Source organism: Hyla sarda, chromosome 1 (assembly GCF_029499605.1).
Source record: "Hyla sarda isolate aHylSar1 chromosome 1, aHylSar1.hap1, whole genome shotgun sequence".
NCBI lineage: Eukaryota > Metazoa > Chordata > Amphibia > Anura > Hylidae > Hyla > Hyla sarda.
The window spans coordinates 597,482,649-597,498,311 of NC_079189.1; the positions used below are offsets into that span (position 1 = coordinate 597,482,649).

General features: G+C 48.6%; 1 protein-coding gene across 5 annotated transcripts in view; it reads right to left on the bottom strand.

Moving 5' to 3' along the window:
- The window catches only part of LOC130296034 (sialidase-like), a 166,124-nt gene extending 156,685 nt beyond the window's left edge, over nt 1-9,439 (bottom strand). For 2 of the 5 annotated variants that reach the window (XM_056547400.1, XM_056547396.1), the window contains exon 1: nt 7,825-8,047. The gene's annotated coding sequence lies outside the window, so the exon portion shown is untranslated. Of the gene's footprint in view, nt 1-7,824; nt 8,048-8,218; nt 8,334-9,370 lie in introns of those variants that run through there. The other 3 variants (XM_056547398.1, XM_056547399.1, XM_056547402.1) reach the window with 3 other exon arrangements.
- Between the last annotated feature and the right edge of the window lie 6,224 nt (nt 9,440-15,663).

The window sequence follows — 15,663 nt, forward strand, 5'->3', positions numbered from 1 at the left end:
AAAATTTAAAGAAGGGCTTTATCCGCAAATCCTCCTCTCCTGCCGGAGCCGGATTTTTCTTTGTGTCCAAAAAAGATGGCTCCCTACGTCCTTGCATTGACTACCGCGGTCTTAATAAAATCACTGTAAAAAACCGCTACCCCCTACCTCTCATCTCTGAACTCTTTGATCGCCTCCAAGGTGCCCACATCTTTACCAAACTGGACTTAAGAGGTGCCTATAATCTCATCCGGATCAGAGAGGGGGATGAATGGAAAACGGCATTTAACACTAGAGATGGACACTTTGAGTATCTGGTCATGCCCTTTGGCCTGTGCAACGCCCCTGCCGTCTTCCAAGACTTTGTTAATGAAATTTTTCGTGATCTCTTATATTCCTGTGTTGTTGTATATCTGGACGATATCCTGATTTTTTCTGCCAACTTAGAAGAACACCGCCAGCATGTCCGCATGGTTCTTCAGAGACTTCGTGACAATCAACTTTATGCCAAAATGGAGAAATGTCTGTTTGAATGTCAATCTCTTCCTTTCCTAGGATACTTGGTCTCTGGCCAGGGACTACAAATGGATCCAGACAAACTCTCTGCCGTCTTAGATTGGCCACGCCCCTCCGGACTTCGTGCTATCCAACGTTTTTTGGGGTTCGCCAATTATTACAGACAATTTATTCCACGTTTTTCCACCATTGTGGCTCCTATTGTGGCTTTAACCAAAAAGAATGCCAATCCTAAGTCTTGGCCTCCTCAAGCGGAAGACGCCTTTAAACAGCTCAAGTCTGCCTTTTCTTCGGCTCCCGTGCTCTCCAGACCTGACCCATCTAAACCCTTCCTATTGGAGGTTGATGCCTCCTCTGTAGGAGCTGGAGCGGTCCTTCTACAAAAAAATTCTTCCGGGCATGCTGTTACTTGTGGGTTTTTTTCTAGGACCTTCTCTCCGGCTGAGAGGAACTACTCCATCGGGGACCGAGAGCTTCTAGCCATTAAATTAGCACTTGAGGAATGGAGGCATCTGTTGGAGGGATCAAGATTTCCCGTTATTATTTACACCGATCACAAGAATCTCTCCTATCTCCAGTCTGCCCAACGGCTGAATCCTCGCCAGGCCAGGTGGTCTCTGTTCTTTGCCCGATTTAATTTTGAAATTCACTTTCGGCCTGCCGATAAGAACATTAGGGCCGATGCTCTCTCTCGTTCCTCGGATGCCTCGGAAGTAGAGCTCTCTCCGCAACACATCATTCCCCCTGATTGCCTGATCTCCACTTCTCCAGCCTCCATCAGGCAAACTCCTCCAGGGAAGACCTTCGTTTCTCCACGCCAACGCCTCGGAATCCTCAAATGGGGTCACTCCTCCCATCTCGCAGGTCATGCGGGTATCAAGAAATCCGTGCAACTCATCTCTCGTTTCTATTGGTGGCCGACTCTGGAGACGGATGTTGTGGATTTTGTGCGAGCCTGCACTGTCTGTGCCCGGGATAAGACTCCTCGCCAGAAGCCCACTGGCCTTCTTCATCCTCTGCCTGTCCCCGAACACCCTTGGTCTCTGATTGGTATGGACTTTATTACAGACTTACCTCCATCCCGTGGCAACACTGTTGTTTGGGTGGTCGTTGATCGATTCTCCAAGATGGCACATTTCATTCCTCTTCCTGGTCTTCCTTCAGCGCCTCAGTTGGCAAAACAATTTTTTGTACACATTTTTCGTCTTCACGGCTTGCCCACGCAGATCGTCTCGGATAGAGGCGTCCAATTCGTGTCAAAATTCTGGAGGGCTCTCTGTAAACAACTCAAGATTAAATTAAACTTTTCCTCTGCATATCACCCTCAATCCAATGGGCAAGTGGAAAGAATTAACCAGGTCCTGGGTGATTATTTACGCCATTTTGTTTCCTCCCGCCAGGATGACTGGGCAGATCTTCTACCATGGGCCGAATTCTCGTATAACTTCAGAGTCTCTGAATCTTCCTCCAAATCCCCATTTTTTGTGGTGTACGGCCGTCACCCTCTTCCCCCCCTCCCTACTCCCTTGCCCTCTGGTTTGCCCGCTGTAGATGAAGTGACTCGTGATCTTTCCACCATATGGAAAGAGACCCAAAATTCTCTTTTACAGGCTTCATCTCGCATGAAAAAGTTTGCCGATAAGAAAAGAAGAGCTCCCCCCATTTTTGCTCCCGGAGACAAGGTATGGCTCTCCGCTAAATATGTCCGCTTTCGTGTCCCCAGTTATAAACTGGGTCCACGCTATCTTGGTCCTTTCAAAGTCTTGTGCCAAATTAACCCTGTCTCTTACAAACTTCTTCTTCCTCCTTCTCTCCGTATTCCTAATGCCTTTCATGTCTCTCTTCTTAAACCACTCATCATCAACCGTTTCTCTCCCAAGTTAGTTTCTCCCACTCCTGTCTCCGGTTCTTCTGACGTCTTCTCAGTGAAAGAGATACTGGCCTCCAAGACGGTCAGAGGAAAAAGGTTCTTTTTGGTGGATTGGGAGGGCTGTGGACCTGAAGAGAGATCCTGGGAACCTGAGGACAACATCCTAGACAAAAGTCTGCTCCTCAGGTTCCCAGGCTCTAAGAAGAGGGGGAGACCCAAGGGGGGGGGGTACTGTTACGCCGAGCGCTCCGGGTCCCCGCTCCTCCCCGGAGCGCTCGCTTCACTCTCGCTACCGCAGCGCTCCGGGCAGCTCCACTGACCCGGTGCGCTGCGATACCGTCTCCAGCCGGGATGCGATTCGCGATGCGGGTGGCGCCCGCTCGCGATGCGCATCCCGGCTCCCGTACCTGACTCGCTCTCCGTCTGTCCTGTCCCGGCGCGCGCGGCCCCGCTCCCTAGGGCGCGCGCGCGCCGGGTCTCTGCGATTTAAAGGGCCACTGCGCCGCTGATTGGCGCAGTGGTTCCAATTAGTGTGTTCACCTGTGCACTCCCTATTTATACCTCACTTCCCCTTCACTCCCTCGCCGGATCTTGTTGCCATTGTGCCAGTGAAAGCGTTTCCTTGTGTGTTCCTAGCCTGTGTTCCAGACCTCCTGCCGTTGCCCCTGACTACGATCCTTGCTGCCTGCCCCGACCTTCTGCTACGTCCGACCTTGCTTCTGTCTACTCCCTTGTACCGCGCCTATCTTCAGCAGCCAGAGAGGTTGAGCCGTTGCTAGTGGATACGACCTGGTCACTACCGCCGCAGCAAGACCATCCCGCTTTGCGGCGGGCTCTGGTGAAAACCAGTAGTGACTTAGAACCGGTCCACTAGCACGGTCCACGCCAATCCCTCTCTGGCACAGAGGATCCACCTCCTGCCAGCCGGCATCGTGACAATACTCACGTGTCCCCGCCGCTCCGGACCCGTCACCGCTGCCCTGGATGTCGCTCCATCGCTGTCGCCGTGTCCCCGTCGCTCCGGAACGTCTCTGTTTCCTCTCTCTCCGTCGCCGCCATCACGTCGTTACGCACGCCGACCCACGTACGCGACGACGTGATGACGAGGAAGGAGAGCGCCGGCCATACAGGGGATCCCTGAACGGAGAAGACACCGAGGAGGCAGGTAAGGTCCCTCCCGGTGTCCTGTAAGCACTAACCCGGCTATTCAGTCGGGCTGTTCAGGACCGCCGCGGTGAAATCGCGGCAGTCCCGAACAGCCCGACTGAACAGCCGGGTTAGTGTCACTTTCCCTTCAGACGCGGCGGTCAGCTTTGATCGCCGCGTCTGAAGGGTTAATACAAGGCATCACCGCGATCGGTGATGTCCTGTATTAGCCGCGGGTCCCGGCCGTTGATGGCCGCAGGGACCGCCGCGATAGGGGTGTATTCACCGTATAAGACGCGCTGACTTTTCCCCCCCCAGTTTTGGGGAAGAAAAAGTGCGTCTTATACGGCGAAAAAAACGGTAGTTTTTCAACAGCTGGAAAAGCATCAGATGAAGATCACTGTAAAAGTGAATGCAGAACAATTACAGGCTTTAACCCCTTAAGGACGGACCCATTTTTTACCAGGCTCTTTTTTTAATTGACTGGGTCTCTTTAAATGGTAATAACTTTAGAACGCTTTTTCTGAGCGGATCGATTCTGAGAATGTTTTTTCCTGACATATTGTACTTTCTATAACTGGTGCATTTTTGTTGACACATGAAGCATTTTTTTTGTGAAAAACTTCAAAATATTGTGGAAAACTGGAACATTTCCGGCATTTTTTTAATTATTATTTTTTTATGGTGTACACTGTGCGGTAAAAGTGGTTTATATTTATTCTGTGGGTCAGTACGATTATGGCGATTAGAGATGAGCGAACTTACAGTAAATTCGATTCGTCACGAACTTCTCAGCTCGGCAGTTCCTGACTTTTCCTGCATAAATCAGCTTTCAGGTGCTCCGGTGGGCTGGAAAAGATGGATACAGTCCTAGGAAAGAGTCTCCTAGGACTGTATCCACCTTTTCCAGCCCACCGGAGCACTGGAAAGCTGAACTAATTCATGCAGGAAAAGTCATCAACTGCCGAGCCGAGAAGTTCGTGACGAATCGAATTTATTGTAAGTTCGCTCATCTCTAATGGCGATACCCATTTTATGTGGCTTTCTATGTTCTTTTTCCTTTGAGCTAAATTCTTTTTCTGCCATTCATTTTCCAACGTTTTTATTTTTCGTCCAACGCCATTGAGTTAGGGCTTATTTTTTGCGGGATGAGCTGTACTTTTTATTGGTTTCATTTTTGTCATACATTCTACCTTTTGATCTTACTTCTGCTATTTGTACCAAATTTGGGATAATTTACATTATAGTTTTACAGTACATGTCGTTACGGACGTGGCAATCCCTATTATGTATATAATTTGTGTTTTTGATCTTTTTTTCATGACAATACAGGGTTTTATTGGGAAAGGGGCATTTTTATTTATTTTTTACTTAATACATGTATTGAACAACCTTTAATTATTTTATTTTTCACTTTTTACAGGTTACACTATGCTGCAATGCATTTGTACTGCAGCCCAGTATAGCCTGACCTGCTGCAGATTCTACAGCCTGTGCGATCCAGCCTATGGCTGGATCTCACAGGCTTCCGTAGCAGGCAGACAGGAGGTCATCATCTGACCTCCTGCTGCCATAGCAACCAACGGCGACCTACAATGGTATCGCAGCGCCGCTGTTGGTGAACAGGGGCAGCGGGCTCCCCTTGTCAACACCATAGATGCCGTGATCATGATTGATCACGGCATCTATGCGGTTATTGCTGCCGGGACCGGCCCGCGGCAGTGAAGGAGATCGCTGGGACGTATGCATACGTTCCAGTGCGCGAACGTGTCGGGTGCTGGGACGTATGCATATGTCCTATGGCAGGAAGGGGTTAAAGTAGTTATACACCTCACCTCCAGCTCTGTCTGTATACTGCTGCTGTTATCTCAATGGGATCAGGATATATAGTAGTTATAGACCTCACCTCCAGCTCTACCTGTATACTGCTGCTGCTATCTCTATGGCATCAGGATATATAGTAATTATACACCTCCCCTTCAGCTCTATCTGTATACTGCTGCTGCTATCTCTATGGGATCAGGATATATAGTAATTATACACCTCCCCTCCAGCTCTATCTGTATACTGCTGCTGCTATCTCTATGGGATCAGGATATATAGTAGTTATAGACCTCACCTCCAGCTCTACCTGTATACTGCTGCTGCTATCTCTATGGGATCAGGATATATAATAATTATACACCTCCCCTCCAGCTCTATCTGTATACTGCTGCTGCTATCTCTATGGGATCAGGATATATATTAATTATACACCTCCCATCCAGCTCTATCTGTATACTGCTGCTGCTATATCTATGGGATCAGGATATATAGTAGTTATAGACCTCACCGCCAGCTCTACCTGTATACTGCTGCTGCTATCTCTATGGGATCAGGATATATATTAATTATACACCTCCACTCCAGCTCTATCTGTATACTGCTGCTGCTATCTCTATGGGATCAGGATATATAGTAGTTATAGACATTCCCTTCTAGCGCTAACTGTATACTGCTGCTATCTCTGGGAGTTGTAGTTTTGCAACATCTGGAGGTCCGCAGGTTGAAGATCACTGTTGGGTTCAGGATCTTTTTTTTCCAGATTTTGAACCTTTAAAATTGGGTGCGTCTTATATGCCGGAGCGTCTTATAGGGTGAAAAATATGGTAACAGTTATTTTTTATTTGTATGCTTTTGGGGAATTTTAAATTAAAAAAAAAAAACTAATTTTTTTTGGCCAATTCTAAACTTAACAAATACGAATCTTGAGTTTCATTCAGCTTTAGTAAGATGACCCCTAAAAACAATATAATACAGCAGAACTGAGAACGTGCCGTTGTGTATATATATGATCGATCATTTGCACCGTCGGTAATATATATGCGTGAAATAACACAATGGGTCACTTTTCCAGCTCGGCTGAATGAGCTGGGAGCGGTGGATATTGCGGGGGAGTTTTAATCTGAATATAATGACTGTTCTTCCAGGTCATTTTATTAGGTAAAGACATTGGCGCTCATTATGGGCGGCCGGGCCTCCCCTTCCTCGGCAGCAGCTATTGCTGTATGATAAGCGGCTGAGCGGAGCCATGAGCTCAGAGTTTATCCCCAGCAGTGTTCTACATGATCAAGGGATACACTGAAGAAGAGGCAAGTTGTTATGGAAACCCCGAGAACGTTATCCTCCTGCCAGAGACTGATGTTGTGTCTGGACTGACTGAGACTGAGATAGAAGACGCGTTCGGTAGAATTTTAGGTGGATTTATATTCTATGATAATGAGAATGATCCAGAGATGTGTCCGATCACTCGTAGAGAAAGAGAGGCATGGAGAGAACATATCGGGAACGATTATTCCTTCAAAACGGTATCCCTGGTGTGCGGGAACCTATATTGTGGAGGCTTAAATATGTATGGACATGTCCGCCCTGGAAAAGTTATGGCATTTATACTGTATTTGTACATTAACCATTTCACTAACAGAATTGGTCACCTCGGAATGAGGTAAAATTTGAAAGTGGTGATCGCTATGTCCTGGAGGACTCACAAATATCACAACATTTTGCCATTTTGTCTAACTTATCACTAGATTTCATTACATGATTAACCTCTATTGTCTGGGCTCCCATCCTCCCTCCATCTACTTGACTTATCTTCTGCCTCCTTTTTCTTGAACCTTCCAAACAAACCCCATGACCTTCCCTGCCCCATCTTTCCTCTGCTTCTTTCCTGGCCTCTCTATCTCTTGTTGCCCCTTTCCTCTCGTCTTCTCTCACATGGTCTTTCTGCCCATTTCCTTTCTCTCCTAATTCCCTTCACTCCCACCTTGCTTTTTCCTTCTCTCCCTCTTTTGATCCTTCAGTCCTCCTTTGCTTTCCTTATCTACTATTTACATCTCTTTCCCTTCTCTGCTGATTTCCTTAGTTCCTTCTTCCTGTGGTCGACCACCGGTGTATGGCGGGACCACGGGATGTAGCTGTGTAGGTGGTGGGGTCAGATGATATTAAACCCTGGGGCAAGATGTTGTTAACACCTAGTGTTCGTGACGCCAGGATATGGTTGTATGATGTAGGGCACCGCCGACAACCAACCCAAAACAGCATATATTAAATGAGATTCCAAAGCAGCTTTTGATGCAACTGGAACTTTACTGAAGAAGGCAGAAAACAGTCTTTACATACAGCCAACTTCCACAGAGGTAACCGGAACACAGGGAACCTCTCAGGCTTGCTTGGACTTGTAGCGGTAATAATGATGATGCGGCCACTGTGCTACTGTTATGACTTTGGTAGGGACAGTAGAGACTTGACTTGTAGACATAAATGAGACTTACAGATTAGATGTGGCTGCAGACTTGTAGGCTTTGGCCTAGCTCGACTGGACTTGTACAGGACTGGTGCTCGCTTTAGTGTCCAGGAAGTAAGAGCAGGAACCAAGAGAGCTAGTGTGGAGACTACATCCCCTTATATATCAGGGGGCTGGAGTAAAGCCCATTGGTTGCTGGTTGCCTGTGGTTACCTGTGCCTCTGAAACTCTGGGTATCAGGTGACCACATATCACATGACAATATCACATGACCTTAGGAAGGTCCTATACAGTTTAAACATCCTAATGACCTTTGTTCATAGCTAATATTCACTGTACAATAATTATAATACATGTACATGAGTAATATACAATAATAATCATAATAATGAACTAGGGGGACCCTGCAGGAGAGACTCTACCTGAGGGGACTTTAGGAACACCACCGGGACACCACATTCCTTTTCTCTCCTTCTTCCCTTGCCTCACTTCATCCTCCTTCCTTCCCTCGCCTACTCCCTCAGTCTATTACTGTCCCCTCATCTCCCCAATGTCACAGTCATTAATGTCCACTCACTCCCCCCCACATGTCAGTTATTAATGTCCCCTCATCTACCCCCTGTGTGTCAGTTAGTAATGTCCCCTCATCCCCCCGTGTGTCAGTTATTACTGTCCCCTCATCTCCCCCCGTGTGTCAGTAATTACTGTCCCCTCATATCACCCCTGTGTGTCAGTAATTACTGTCCCCTCATCTTCCCTGTGTGGCAGTTACTAATGTCCCCTCATCTTCATCATGTGACAAAATTATAATATCCCCTCATCTCCCCCTTGCATGTCAATTATTAATGTCCCCTCATCTTCATCATGTGACAAAATAATAATGTCCCCTCATCCCCCCCGTGTGTCAGTTATTACTGTCCCCTCATTCCCCCCCCCCCCCCCCCGGGACAGGTGAGTGACTTGGGGACCGGGACAGGTGAGTGACTTGGGATGTGATTCGCGAGCAGGCGCGTCCCGCTATGCGAATCGCATCCCCGCCGGCAGTGTCAGTGCAGCGCTTCCGGTCAGCGGGTCTGACCGGGGCGCTGCAGAGAGAGGAACGCCGTGAGCGCTCCAGGGAGGAGCAGGGACCCGGAGCGCTCGGCGTAACAGTCAGTTATTACTGTCCCCTCATATCACCCCTGTGTGTCAGTAATTACTGTCCCCTCATCTTCCCTGTGTGGCAGTTATTAATGTCCCCTCATCTTCATCATGTGACAAAATAATATTGTCCCCTCATCTCCCCCTTGCATGTCAATTATTAATGTCCCCTCATCTTAGCATTGTGTGTCAGCTATTACTGCCCCCTCATCTTCCACCTATGTGTCAGTAATTAATGTCCCCTCATATTCCTCCTGTGTGTCAGTTATGTCGCCTTATCTTCCCTGTGTGGCAGTTATTAATGTCCCCTCATCTTCCCCATGTGGCAAATAATAATGTGCCCTCATTTCTCCCTTGCATGTAAGTTATTAATATCCCCTCATCACCCACTGTCCTCTCATCTTTAAAAATGAAAATAAAACTGTTTTACTTACCTTCGCCTCTGTTTCCACACTGATTCCCCATTCTACCTCCAGTGTTCAGCATTTGATGGCCTCAGCCAATCAGCAGCCTCGCCGTGACGCTCTAATCCTGTGTATGGAGGTTTACCACCGAGGTCACTGATTGGATGTGATGGCCAACTGCTGCTCCTATAACACTGGAGCCAACAACAGGCAGAAATGGGGATCAGTAAAGGAACGGAGGCAGAGGTAAGTATAAGTTTGTTTTTCTTTAAAGGATGACAACTCTTACTAGAAAGGGCTGACAAAAAACTGGGCACCACCATGAAATTCTTAGCCCTCCCCTTCTTGCTGTCCCTTCCTCCAGTGAAACGGTCCCTGTTGGACTCCTCACCGTTCACGATTGACGTGTCTTTGCGCCCTTCTCTTACCTCCTCCTTTTCTCTCTTCTTTTTTTTCCTTTTGTGATGTCCCAGTACAGATACATGTTCCTGTACTACCTGTAGGCCCTGTCAGGTTAGTCCCTCAGTGACCTGGGGGCTCCCCTGCAGGGACTCCCCTTGTTCTCCTGTTAATTTAATAAATGTGGTTTATGTGCCTTTAAGAGCATATACAGGATCCTTATGTCTAGATAGTATACAGGACCTGTGGAGGTCTCAAGGACCTGTGAGTAAGCCTGTCGCATGTTATGTTATGCAGTTATATGATTTGTTACAACATGTACTCCCATAGAGCACCAGCTTTAACCTATGACCTGCAGCTTGACCAATGAGCTTTTGTCCAGCCCCCCACTATATAAAGGGGTGGCCATCTATAATTAGCACTTTTCCATCAGACTCTTCTGAGAGTACACCAAAGTCTTTGCTACCAGAGATCTCAGGACAAGTGTTCAGCATCTGGAGGCCACAAAGCTACAACTTTCCAGTAAGTCTACAAGTCTATGTCTGATGTCACTGAAGTTAGTCAAGTCCTGCACATAGTCAAGTAAAGTCTAATTACAAGTCAAGTCTAATTACAAGTCAAGTTTATTACAAGTATTGGTCCAGCAAGCTGCGAGGTCCTCTGGGTCCTGGCCACCTCTCTGGGAATTCTGGCCATAGCTGTGAAGATAATTCCATCTGTCTTATACTCAGTAAAGCCTCTGTTTGACCATAACTGGGTTGTGGACTCTTTATTCACTACTTGCCCGTGGGATAGCGGAGAATTCCGGCGTGTGGTGTTCCGGACCCAAAAAACCACACTGGTGCCACGAACACATAGGGGTTATTACCATCCGAACCCAGGGGTTAATAACATCTGATCCCACCACTCACACCGCAACACCCGTGGTCCCGCCATTCAATGCACCACACTTTCATCTCTTCTTTCTTGTCTTCCAATAAGTCCAACAACTAGACTCTTTCCACCTCTTTTCTTCTGACCTCTCCTCCCCTCTTATATTCGCATCAGTCATGTGACATTGGAGGAATGAATCCATTTATGATAATGTGATGGTTCGCCCTCTGCCCGGGTCTTCTATATTCCCTGCACTTTCCCACGCTTCCTCAGATAATAGATGAAAATGAGACCACTTGAAAAACATTGAATTGCCTGGAGTGTTGTCCTCTCCGCTCCCACATTTCCTCGCACAGGGTGATCGGAGGAGAGTCCGCTATTATCCAGCTATAATTACATGTATTCAAGTCCTTGTTGTACAGCTCAGCAATGAGAACAAGGTTCCCGTCTGGAGGAGACAATAAAAAATAAAAAAAACACTTATTGATGAAGAATATAAACCTCCGGCTAAGCATGTCCAAGTGTCATATAGAATGTGTCGGCAGGTAAGAACCATATGGCCCATCTAGTCTGCCCGATACCCTATCTGTGTAAGATCCTTGTCACGATGCCGGCTGGCAGGTAGTGGATCCTCTGTGCCAGAGAGGGATTGGCGTGGACCGTGCTAGTGGATCGGTTCTAAGTCACTACTGGTTTTCACCAGAGCCCGCCGCAAAGCGGGATGGTCTTGCTGCGGCGGTAGTGACCAGGTCGTATCCACTAGCAACGGCTCACCTCTCTGGCTGCTGAAGATAGGCGCGGTACAAGGGAGTAGACAGAAGCAAGGTCGGACGTAGCAGAAGGTCGGGGCAGGCAGCAAGGATCGTAGTCAGGGGCAACGGCAGGAGGTCTGGAACACAGGCTAGGAACACACAAGGAAACGCTTTCACTGGCACGATGGCAACAAGATCCGGCAAGGAAGTGCAGGGGAAGTGAGGTGATATAGGGAAGTGCACAGGTGAAGACACTAATTGGAATCACTGCGCCAATCAGCGGCGCAGTGGCCCTTTAAATCGCAAAGACCCGGCGCGCGCGCGCCCTAGGGAGCGGGGCCGCGCGCGCCGGGACAGGACCGAGGGAGAGCGAGTCAGGTATGGGAGCCGGGGTGCGCATCGCGAGCGGGCGCTACCCGCATCGCGAATCGCATCCCGGCTGGAAGCGGAATCGCAGCGCCCCGGGTCAGTGGATCTGACCGGAGCGCTGCAGCGGGGAGAGTGTAGCGAGCGCTCCGGGGAGGAGCGGGGACCCGGAGCGCTCGGCGTAACAGTACCCCCCCCCTTGGGTCTCCCCCTCTTCTTAGAGCCTGAGAACCTGAGGAGCAGACTTTTGTCTAGGATGTTGTCCTCAGGTTCCCAGGATCTCTCTTCAGGACCACAACCCTCCCAGTCCACTAAAAAAAAGGTTTTCCCTCTGACCTTTTTAGAAGCTAAGATCTCTTTGACAGAGAAGATGTCCGAGGAGCCGGAAACAGGAGTGGGAGGAACAGATTTGGGAGAAAAACGGTTGAGGATGAGTGGTTTAAGAAGAGAAACGTGAAAGGCATTAGGGATACGAAGAGAAGGAGGAAGAAGAAGTTTGTAAGAGACAGGATTAATTTGACACAAAATTTTGAAAGGACCAAGATAGCGTGGTCCCAACTTGTAGCTAGGGACACGGAAGCGGACATATTTAGCGGAGAGCCATACCTTGTCTCCAGGGGAAAAAACGGGAGGAGCTCTTCTTTTCTTATCCGCGAACTTCTTCATGCGTGATGAAGCCTGTAAGAGAGAATTTTGGGTCTCTCTCCATATGATGGAAAGGTCACGAGAAATTTCATCCACAGCGGGCAGACCAGAGGGCAAGGGGGTAGGGAGGGGGGGAAGAGGGTGACGGCCGTACACCACGAAAAATGGGGATTTGGAGGAAGATTCAGAGACTCTGAAGTTATACGAGAATTCGGCCCATGGAAGGAGATCTGCCCAGTCATCCTGGCGGGAGGAAACAAAATGTCGCAAATAATCACCCAAGACCTGGTTAATTCTTTCTACTTGTCCATTGGACTGGGGATGATATGCAGAAGAAAAATTTAATTTAATCTTGAGTTGTTTACAGAGAGCCCTCCAGAATTTAGACACGAATTGGACGCCTCTATCCGAGACGATCTGCGTAGGCAACCCGTGAAGACGAAAAATGTGTACAAAAAATTGTTTAGCCAACTGAGGCGCTGAAGGAAGACCAGGAAGAGGGATGAAATGTGCCATTTTGGAGAATCGATCAACGACCACCCAAATAACAGTGTTGCCACGGGAAGGGGGTAAATCAGTAATAAAATCCATACCAATCAGAGACCAAGGCTGTTCGGGGACAGGCAGGGGATGAAGAAAACCAGCGGGCTTCTGGCGAGGAGTCTTATCCCGGGCACAGATAGTGCAGGCTCGCACAAAGTCCAGAACATCCGTCTCCAGAGTCGGCCACCAATAGAAGCGGGAGATGAGTTGCACAGATTTCTTGATGCCCACATGACCTGCGAGATGGGAGGAGTGACCCCATTTGAGGATTCCGAGGCGTTGGCGTGGAGAAACAAAGGTCTTTCCTGGAGGAGTTTGCCTGATGGAGGCTGGAGAAGTGGAGATCAGGCAGTCAGGTGGAATGATGTGTTGCGGAGAGAGTTCAACTTCTGAGGCATCCGAGGAACGAGAGAGAGCATCGGCCCTAATGTTCTTATCGGCAGGACGAAAGTGAATCTCAAAATTAAATCGGGCAAAGAACAGAGACCACCGGGCCTGGCGAGGATTCAGCCGTTGGGCAGACTGGAGGTAGGAGAGGTTCTTGTGGTCGGTGTAAATAATAACTGGAAATCTTGATCCCTCCAGCAGATGCCTCCATTCCTCAAGTGCTAATTTAATGGCTAGAAGCTCTCGATCCCCGATGGAGTAGTTCCTCTCCGCCGGAGAGAAGGTCCTAGAGAAAAAACCACAAGTGACAGCATGCCCGGAAGAATTTTTTTGTAGAAGAACAGCTCCAGCTCCCACTGAGGAGGCATCAACCTCCAATAGGAAGGGTTTGGAAGGGTCAGGTCTGGAGAGCACGGGAGCCGAAGAAAAGGCAGACTTGAGTCGTTTAAAGGCGTCTTCCGCTTGAGGAGGCCAAGACTTGGGATCGGCATTTTTTTTGGTTAAAGCCACGATAGGAGCCACAACGGTAGAAAAATGTGGAATAAATTGCCTGTAATAATTGGCGAACCCCAAAAAGCGTTGGATAGCACGGAGTCCGGAGGGGCGTGGCCAATCTAAGACGGCAGAGAGTTTGTCTGGATCCATTTGTAGTCCCTGGCCAGAGACCAAATATCCTAGAAAAGGAAGAGATTGGCATTCAAACAGACATTTCTCAATTTTGGCATAGAGTTGATTGTCACGAAGTCTCTGAAGAACCATACGGACATGCTGGCGGTGTTCTTCTAGATTGGCAGAAAAAATTAGGATATCGTCCAGATATACAACAACACAGGAGTATAACAGATCACGAAAAATTTCATTAACAAAGTCTTGGAAAACAGCAGGGGCGTTGCACAGGCCAAAGGGCATGACCAGATACTCAAAGTGTCCATCTCTGGTGTTAAATGCCGTTTTCCACTCATCCCCCTCTCTGATGCGGATGAGGTTATAGGCACCTCTTAAGTCCAGTTTAGTAAAGATGTGGGCACCTTGGAGGCGATCAAAGAGTTCAGAGATGAGGGGTAGGGGGTAGCGGTTCTTAACCGTGATTTTATTAAGACCGCGGTAGTCAATGCAAGGACGTAGGGAGCCATCTTTTTTGGACACAAAGAAAAATCCGGCTCCGGCAGGAGAGGAGGATTTACGGATAAAGCCCTTTTTTAAATTTTCCTGGACGTATTCAGACATGGCAAGAGTCTCTGGGGCAGAGAGAGGATAAATTCTGCCCCGGGGTGGAGTAGTGCCCGGGAGGAGGTCGATAGGACAATCATAAGGCCTGTGAGGAGGTAGAGTCTCAGCTTGTTTTTTGCAGAAAACATCCGCGAAGTCCATATAGGCCTTAGGGAGACCGGTTACTGGAGGAACCACAGAGTCACGGCAAGGGTTACTGGGAACCGGTTTTAGACAGTCCTTGGAACAAGAGGGCCCCCAACTCTTGATCTCCCCAGTGGACCAATCCAGGGTTGGGGAATGAAGTTGAAGCCAGGGAAGTCCAAGGAGAATTTCCGAGGTGCAATTGTGGAGGACCAAAAGTTCAATCCTCTCGTGATGAGATCCGATGCTCATTAGAAGGGGCTCCGTGCGGAAACGTATGGTACAGTCCAATCTTTCATTGTTTACACAATTGATGTAAAGGGGTCTGGCGAGACTGGTCACTGGGATGTTGAACCTGTTGACGAGAGAGGCCAAAATAAAATTTCCTGCAGATCCAGAGTCCAAGAAGGCCACAGTAGAGAAGGAGAAGGCAGAGGCAGACATCCGCACAGGCACAGTAAGACGTGGAGAAGCAGAGTAGACATCAAGGACTGTCTCACCTTTGTGCGGAGTCAGCGTACGTCTTTCCAGGCGGGGAGGACGGATAGGACAATCCCTCAGGAAGTGTTCGGTACTAGCACAGTACAGGCAGAGGTTCTCCATGCGGCGTCGTGTCCTCTCTTGAGGTGTCAGGCGAGACCGGTCGACCTGCATAGCCTCCACGGCGGGAGGCACAGGAACGGATTGCAGGGGACCAGAGGAGAGAGTAGCCGAGGAGAAGAAACGCCTCGTGCGAACAGAGTCCATATCTTGGCGGAGCTCCTGACGCCTTTCGGAAAAACGCATGTCAATGCGAGTGGCTAGGTGAATGAGTTCATGTAGATTAGCAGGAATTTCTCGTGCGGCCAGAACATCTTTAATGTTGCTGGATAGGCCTTTTTTAAAGGTCGCGCAGAGGGCCTCATTATTCCAGGATAATTCTGAAGCAAGAGTACGGAATTGTACGGCATACTCGCCAACGGAAGAATTACCCTGGACCAGGTTCAACAGGGCAGTCTCAGCAGA